Source organism: Vombatus ursinus, unplaced genomic scaffold (genome assembly GCF_900497805.2).
Source record: "Vombatus ursinus unplaced genomic scaffold, bare-nosed wombat genome assembly UNPS02014786.1, whole genome shotgun sequence".
In the NCBI taxonomy this organism is placed as follows: domain Eukaryota; kingdom Metazoa; phylum Chordata; class Mammalia; order Diprotodontia; family Vombatidae; genus Vombatus; species Vombatus ursinus.
The window spans coordinates 43840629-43848632 of NW_020954564.1; the positions used below are offsets into that span (position 1 = coordinate 43840629).

Sequence of the window (8004 nt, forward strand, 5' to 3'; positions counted from 1 at the left end):
GCTGGGACTCAGGGAATTGGAGAACGACGGAGGCATCTACGCTAAAGTGTCTGTTTCTCTGTTCACCTCAATCTCACCACTGTCACTGCTTGTAAATAACAATAATCACAATAATGATAACTTCCCTTTCTGTAGCCCTTTAAGCTTTCCTCACAACTGCCCCTCTGAATTGAGAGGCATCTTGGCATAGTGGATAGGGGGATAGCTTTGACCTCAGGAAGGTAGGTTCAAATACTGCCTCTGAAATACACTTGGCTGTGTGATTCTGGACAAGTCACAATCTCTGAGTGCTCCATGCAATTCTTTAAGGCTATAAATTACAGATAAGCTACCACGATGAAGGGAGTTTCCACACAGAGAGTTCCTCCATGATGATGAAAACATAACTCTCAACAAAGAGTCCACTGGAGTCCAGTGGTACACATATTACTAATTCTATTTTACAGATGGAGAAACTGAGGCTTAGAGAGGCTAAGTTGTTAAATGCCTTGCTAAAAGTCACACAGGTCCATATTCTTGTCTCTTGATCCTTACAAGAACCCTGTGGAGTGGGTTATACAAGGTGTATTATTTTCATTTCACAGATAGGAAATTGAGGCTTGGAAATGCAAAATGACTTGCTGAATCTCTCAGGAGCAAAATTGGTGTACGTAGCAGGACAAGATGACAAGAAGCAAAGGTCTGCTAAGGCTGCAGATGAGACAAACAACATTGTCATCAGCCAGTGAAGGTGAATGAGAAACAAACTAAAGCCACTTAGCCTTAGATAACATTTAAACCAGCTGAGCTTGCTGAAGCACAGTGACAATCAGGGCAGAAAGCAAGGAGACCAGAAGGGACTCCACAGTATGAAGAATAAGTACTTCTGATGTTCTGTGTTTGCTACTCCATGACTCACAATTATGTAGTAATTTTGGATTAGAAAGCACTTCACAAAGGCAGTGCAAAATGTGATTGTCCCCACTTAACAGATAAGGAAGTTGAGACTCAGGGACTTCCAACCCAGGTCTTAGTCTAAGACTTAAGAATCATAGAATTTAGGGCTGGAAAGGTTGTGAAACAACCCATTCATTTTAAGATAAGGAAAAAGAGACATTGGGAGGGGAAGGAACTTGCCTAGGGTAGTAAACAGCAGAGTTAAGACTTGAATCCAAGTCCTATAATTCCAAATCCAGTGTTCTTTTCCTCACATTCCATGGGGGCAGGGGCGGGGAAGGAGTGTCAGAGGAAGACAAAGACAAGGAATTCTTTGGGATCATTTGTTTCCAACAAATTGAGTATTTTATATGCTTATTGGTACATTCTACAAGATGGAAAATTAAACTGGGGTAAGGGAAGAGGGGCTAAGGACAGGGAGATATTCCAGGAGTCAGAGGGTATGTTTCTTTTGCATTTGGGCCTTTCAGGAAAATTAACATTATTTATAAAGATGTGGGTGCTTTAAGAAGGGACAATGCCTAGGCCTTGCATGTAGATCCTCAATGAAGTAATTGTGTAATAGGTGGAAAAATCACTGAACTCAAGAGTCAAAACACCTGAATTTGGGTCTTGTTTCTGCCATTTATTAGCTGTTACCTAAGGCATTTCTTCTCCTCTGTGAGCCTCAGTTTCCTCATATGTAAAATGAATAAGGTGTAGAAAAAAGTTCTACCTAGGATTGTCCTGATCAGTCACTCTCACTATGTGATCTTGGGCAAATCACTTTATCTTTCTTTGTTTCTTTCCTCATCTGTAAAATGAAATCCTATTGTGTTCTAAGGTCCCTCCTGGCTTTACTCTGTGTTCCACATTCTAACATTCTGTATTCTAATGTTCCTTTTAGCTCTAGCATTTTATGTTCTAAGGTCCCTTCCAGTTCTATGTTTTGTATTTGAACATCCTATAAAATGAAAACGTTATTTTATTGATTATGACATCCATAAGCCAGTTGGTAGGCAGCAAAAGTGTGAAGAAAAAGTAACCTGGGAAAGCAGCTGAGTGCTGGGGACATCATGAATTCTCAAGACTGAGGAGTAAGGGTAGAAACTCCTAGGGGGGGTTCCTGAAGGAGCATAAAGCAAAAATAAACCCCTCCACTCTCACTCCCTCCCACACACACATTCAGAAAAGACAACTAACTATGTAAGTCTTTCTGTTTAGGACCCAAGGTGAAGGAGGGCCCAAGATGAATATGAACAAATTCGTAACTTATGAGAATGAAGTATACAGAGGAAAGCTGAGGGTGAAGGTTAAGATAGAGAGGCTCACAGGAGCAGGAGACCATAGATTGAGAGCTAAAAGAACACTTAAAATATTGAGTCCAACCCTACTCATTTTATAGACAAGGAAATTAAAGTTGAGAGAAATTATTTGATTTGCCCATCTCCTGTGGGATTTGAACCTACATCTTCCTGGCTCCAAGTCCAGCACTCTTTCCATATATTATTCTGCCTTAATCATATCTCAGAGGCTCCCAATTCTATGGGAGGTGGCAGACAACATTGGTCATGCCCTACCTTACTCCCCACCCAAGTGACCCATTTTAGGCCCAAGTTTGGAACTTATTGTCCCCCCAGAAACACTCTCTGGCACCTGAAAAGGAGAATGGAGCCAGGGGCCAAGGGCCAGAGGCCATGGTTGATTTTCCAGAATGCCTGACATCATTTTCCATTGGGGAACTTATTTAAGTCGTTTAAAATGTTTTCATTGTGTATATTCAATGGTGTCACTGGGGAGTGAGGGGCGCAGCTAATTAAAACAAGACTGTGGTCTGTGTGTGTGTGCATGTGTGTGCAAGTGTGTGTGTGTGTGTGTGTGTGTGTGTGTAATCTCTGTGCCTGTGCAATATGTGTGCTGTTGTGTGGATACCTCTGTGTGCTGCACGTTTGTGTATCTATGTGAATCTCTGTGTTTTAGGACATCTGAGTGTGTCTCCATACATATGTATATATGTATGTATATACATATATATGTACACACACAAACATGCATGTCCCTGTCTTAATATGTGTATTTGTATGTACATGTCTCTATTCTTGTCTTTGTGTAAAATGTGAATGAATATTCGTGTTTCTGTGGCACCTCTCTGTGCTGTGTTGGTGACCCCCTGCCTGTGTACCCTCATTTCTATGTTTATGCCTACTTGGGTTTTGGGGGGGTTTTTGGTCTCTGTGTCTATTTGTCTCCATGTGTATTCAGTTTTGGATCTCTAAGTCTTGGGTACTTGTGTGCATCCCAGTCTGGGTCCAAGGGTGTTTCCATATGCATACATATGACTGTCTTTGCTTTTGGAGGTAGCAGTACTGTTCGAGCCTCTTTGTATGTCCTTATCTCCATGTGTATGGGTGCTCCTGTCTCTGTGTCAGATGTGAGTCTTGCCTCACTCTCCAGACCAAGCCAGAGGGCAATTTTTTGTTTTCCATCCTTCCATTCCTTCCAAGGCTAGAAATCTCCTTTTACTCTCCTCTTCCCTATTTCTGCACCTCCGCACTGTGATCTCCTCTAGTCTCAGCTCCCTAAGTGGGGCCTAACCAGCCCCGCCCCCACCCCCACACTCAAAACCCTCCTGCCCTTAGGGTCTTTGGGGACTGGGTATGGAGTCATAGAGAAGCCGAGCCAGTGAGTGAAGGGTCCTGGTCCCGCTTGCTGCTCGCTTTCAGATTTACAGTAATTATAGGCAGTTTTGAGCCCATAACAACGTACAGACTCTTCTCAAGGATGGAAGAGGGCCCATTAGCCGATGCTCCTCTAATTAGCAGCCTCGAAGAAGGACGATCCTATGGTATATTTAAATGATTAATCACCGAGCCATTTGGGAGAAGAAACAAGAGGCAGAGAAAGTGAGTTGTGGTGATTTTTCCCCCTTGACCGCCTCAGACAAAAATCCCCGGAAAACGGAAGAAGGCAAAGCCACGGTTAAACGGAACAGTACCCACGACATTTAATTCAGCGACCGCATCTTCCAAGAACCTTTCGTTGCAGGCTGACTCCAGCCTGTGTGGCCTTGGTTCCGACTCACAGTGAATATAAATTTCTCCCAGAAAAGGGCTCTCTTTTCCCCACGGTGGGGAACCCACTGTCAGAGAAGTAGGGAAGAGAAGAGCGATGAATCTTTCGTTCCCTTTTGCCAGCCTTACCACAGGATTTCGCTTCAGAATCAGAGAGAGACACCTGATGGTTTATTTAGTTGTGAGGTCCGTCAGTCAGGTGTCGTGTAAAGAGCCCTGGCCTGAGAAATAGTAATTAACTGGGTTCCAGGGGTGACCTGCAGTGAGTTACTTCAATTCTCTGAGCCTCAGTTTCCCCATTAATAAAATGTGAATGATAATACTTGCACCACCGAATTCAAGGGCTATTTAAAAGCAAGCTGTCATTAAGTCAGTTTTTGGAGGAGGCAAAGTAGACTCAGAGAGACTGAGAAAGGGTTAGAGGTAGAGAGCTCGCTGAGGAGGGGAACTTGCAGACACTGGCGCTTTGGTGCGCCCTGATTGTAATTGTCGTATTTAACAGGAATGATAATTCCCAGCCCTAATGGGAATATTGCTGAGTCTCTAAGATCTGAGATTCCAGTTTCTACCTTTGATTCGTAGTCTTCTGCCCTAGCTCGGCAATGTCCTTTGAGACGGGAAGGGGCTCCGTGCACGGATACTTGGACCCGAATTCCCCCGTCCTTATCTCCCCAGCATTCACTTGGGCCTCCGGCTCTAAAGGGAGTCTGACAGCAAGAAGTCCGTTCGGGCTCAATCCTAGGACTGTTAGATTGGACCGCGATCTTCCCTTCTGCTGCCCCGAGAAGGTGACCAATCCAGTAACCTCGAGGGGCCCAAAAAGCTTTCAGGGGAAGGAGGCCGAGCCCAGATTCCGTCCACGAACCACCTATCCCACCAGCTACCTCCACCCCCCTAGTCCCTAATACACACACCGGTCCAAAATCACTGGATATTAGAAGTGCCCAATCGGCTCATTTTACAGATGAGGAAACTAAAGTCAAGAAAAATAACAATGGCCACACAATTAATTAGACCCAGAGACATGGCCCGAACCCAGTCTCCTGAATCCAGAGCTCCTTCTGGGCTTTCTCCCAGACACCTCTACTGAGACCTTCCAATTCTCAGAAGTCCTCATAGAACGTTATTATTAATTCTGTTAATAATCCATACACTCAAACATCGAAGCTCCCATCATCAAGGAGCTCGAGTCCGACCCTGTCAGGGCCTTTTTTCTCCCAGAAGCTCCCTGCAGCTGAGACCTCTGTCCTGGCGCCCGAAGCGCCTTAATTAACCTCTCTGCTCCAGATAACGAAATCCCTCCAGGACTGGCCTCCCGAAGTTCGGATCCCGCCAAGCTCGCAGCACTTAGGCCCTCTGTTCTCGGACCCGCCAACTCCCGTCCCGTCGGTCCGCTGCTGTGGAGGCTTTCGATGTTCTGCTCCTTCACCCATGCTGCCCAAGAGCAGAGTCCTCAGAGAGCTCTTTCACCACTCCTATGAGTTCGATGGATTGATGAAGCTCGCGACCTCTGCTACCCAGTCGTTTTGCCTGACCTCGGCTGTTCCACGTCCGCCAGTTCTTCTGCCCTAGGGCCGGACTCAGAACCTTGCGTGCAGAGGCCAGGAATGCGGGTACGGTCCTACCCCGAAAGAAAAGCCGGGGTTGGCTGTCAATCCACCCCACTGGGCTCAAGGTTATTTCCTAGAGCCGCCAGCATCAGCTCGCCTGCTCCACCCTAATTCCGGGAACAACGAAATCGTCCCCGCGAACTAAACGAAACAAAATTTAAATTGCAAAATACATGCATAGGGTGGCCGGGGGTGAGACTAGCTATTGTTTGATATTTTTTATTCGATCTCCCCAAACCTCGATTTCTCAAAGTGGGGGAAAGGGTCGTCAGGGCAGAGAACTGGGGTTGGAGATTCGGGAGTGAAGATACTTAAGGCTTAGGAGCGCTGAGCTGTCTTATAGACAGAAAAGGAGGGGGAAGCAGTTCAGGGGAATGAGGGGGGTAGGGGGCTTGGACTGGGTGAACTGTAGGTACATGTTGAGCATCGCAATACTGTAGAACGTGGAAAGACATTTGGGTTATGGGGAGCCGGACTGAGACATGGGGAGGCAGGGGGCTGAGGAAAGCGCCAGGGTAAGGCTGGAGACGCCCCGAAGCATGGCAATGCTGAGCCGTGCGAAGCAGCACTGGTTGAGGACCGACGGGCTATAGAAGAGACAATAGCGTGGGGCCGTTAAGATATCGAGATGTAAGACGCGGCGTTGTGAGGGGCTGTAGGACATCGAGCAGCAGTAGCGGAACTGAAGGGCTAGGGACTAAGCAGTGCGGAGCGGTGGGAAACCGATAGGCTCGAGTTTGTTGTACTAGGGGGCTGCAAGACTTGAAACGCAGAACCGAGGGACACACATAGTCTGGGGTTGTAGACATGAGCCTGAGATGCTGGTCTGAGAGAAACACACGATGCAGGGGAGCGCGGGGCTGAGCCTCACGGATCTGAGAAACCCACGCCTCTGGAAAGTGCCGCAGTGAGGCATTGAGGAACAAGGACTGGCGCACGGCATTGAGAAACAATGCAAGGTAACAAGCATTTAGATCACATAGAGGCTGTAGGACACAGGAGTGAATGGCTCAGAGCTGTGGCACGCCAAGCAGCTGCGTTCGTAGGGCTCAGAGAAACTCTAACCCAAAGTACATTGAAATATTCGGCGGTAAGATTCACAGATTGTAGGACACCTATCTGAGCATCGCAGGAGAACTCGGCGATTCGGACCTCTAGGGCGCAAAGCTGAGCAGTAAAGAAGAAGCTTCAGGACACGGGCTGAGCGGCGCGGAGCTCAAGGCCCGGGCTAATAGGACTTGAAGCAGTGCAGAGCTGAGGGACCTAGATGCGCCTGGGGCTGGAAGTGGCTCCGGGCTGAGTGGAGGTGAGAAGAGGTGTAGCGGTAGGAAAGGTGCTGGATTGAGGAATACGGGTCTAAGAGGCTAGAAGGCTGTAGGATTTGCTACAGCGGCCGCGCTGTGGGACAGATAGTCCAGGAGCCAAAAATATGAGCAGCGGCGCGAGGCTGAGTGGCCTGGCGCCGGGTGCCACGGTGGTGGCGCGCGTTTGTAGAATACGCTGCTGGGCTGCTCAAAGGAGCTCGAGGCCGGAGTAGCGCTGTAAGGAGATGCGCAGGGATGGAGGATTCGGAAGTGAAAGATTTAACTTCCTCATTGCGGAAAGGGGTTCAGTTAAGATTCCGAATTAGATCCATTCAGGGAACAAGGAAGGGGAGAGAGGTAGGTGAGTACAAGGCTCCCCAGGAAACGTGTAACTGGTCCCAGGTAGGACACTAGTAAATAAGATTCAGGGTCTGAACGGATCGTGGACAGATTGAATCCAGTCCTGGGCCTTGTGGGAAAGGCAGTTCTTCAACTGAGTAGACTGGATTGTATGGGGAGGGGAAGACTAATAGCACCCTGGCTTGAGAGTTCTGGGCCCAGCCTGGCCCTGAGGCCAGGAGAAAAAGCAAGAAAACATGCCTTTAGCATCTCCCAGTCCCTCCAGATCCTTTCTGGAGTCTGACCTCCCAGCCAGCTTGGCAGCTAGCATAGAGAAAAGGGCACAGAAGGGCAGGTCAAGACATACAGGTTCTGGTTCTCCATCTGCTACTTCCTTGCTATATGACCTTGAGCTAGCCACTTCCATTCTCTAGCCCTCCATCTAAATGTCTATTAAATGGGAAAAATAACCCCTACCCTACCCACCCTAAAAGGGTTGTTGTAAGGCTCACATGAGATGGTAGATGAGGGAAGTAGTAAATGCTCCCCTCAAATGTGAGAAATCAGTTTCTTTTTTCGAATATCCCATGGACTACAGACAGGGTCTTGCACTCGAAAGGATCCAAAGTGAGATTTACTGATCCAGGGCATGGGAAGCTGCAGGCTCATCCTTAACCTTCCTATGGTAAGGAGGAAGAGGGAGGGAGGGAGGGAGGGGGAGAGAGAGAGAGAGAGAGAGAGAGAGAGAGAGAGAGAGAGAGAGAG

At 47.7% G+C, this 8004-nt stretch overlaps 1 protein-coding gene across 2 annotated transcripts in view; it reads right to left on the reverse strand.

Moving 5' to 3' along the window:
- The window catches only part of LOC114047149 (LIM/homeobox protein Lhx6), a 33676-nt gene that overhangs the window by 16646 nt on the left and 9026 nt on the right, over positions 1 to 8004 (reverse strand). The window lies entirely within an intron of this gene.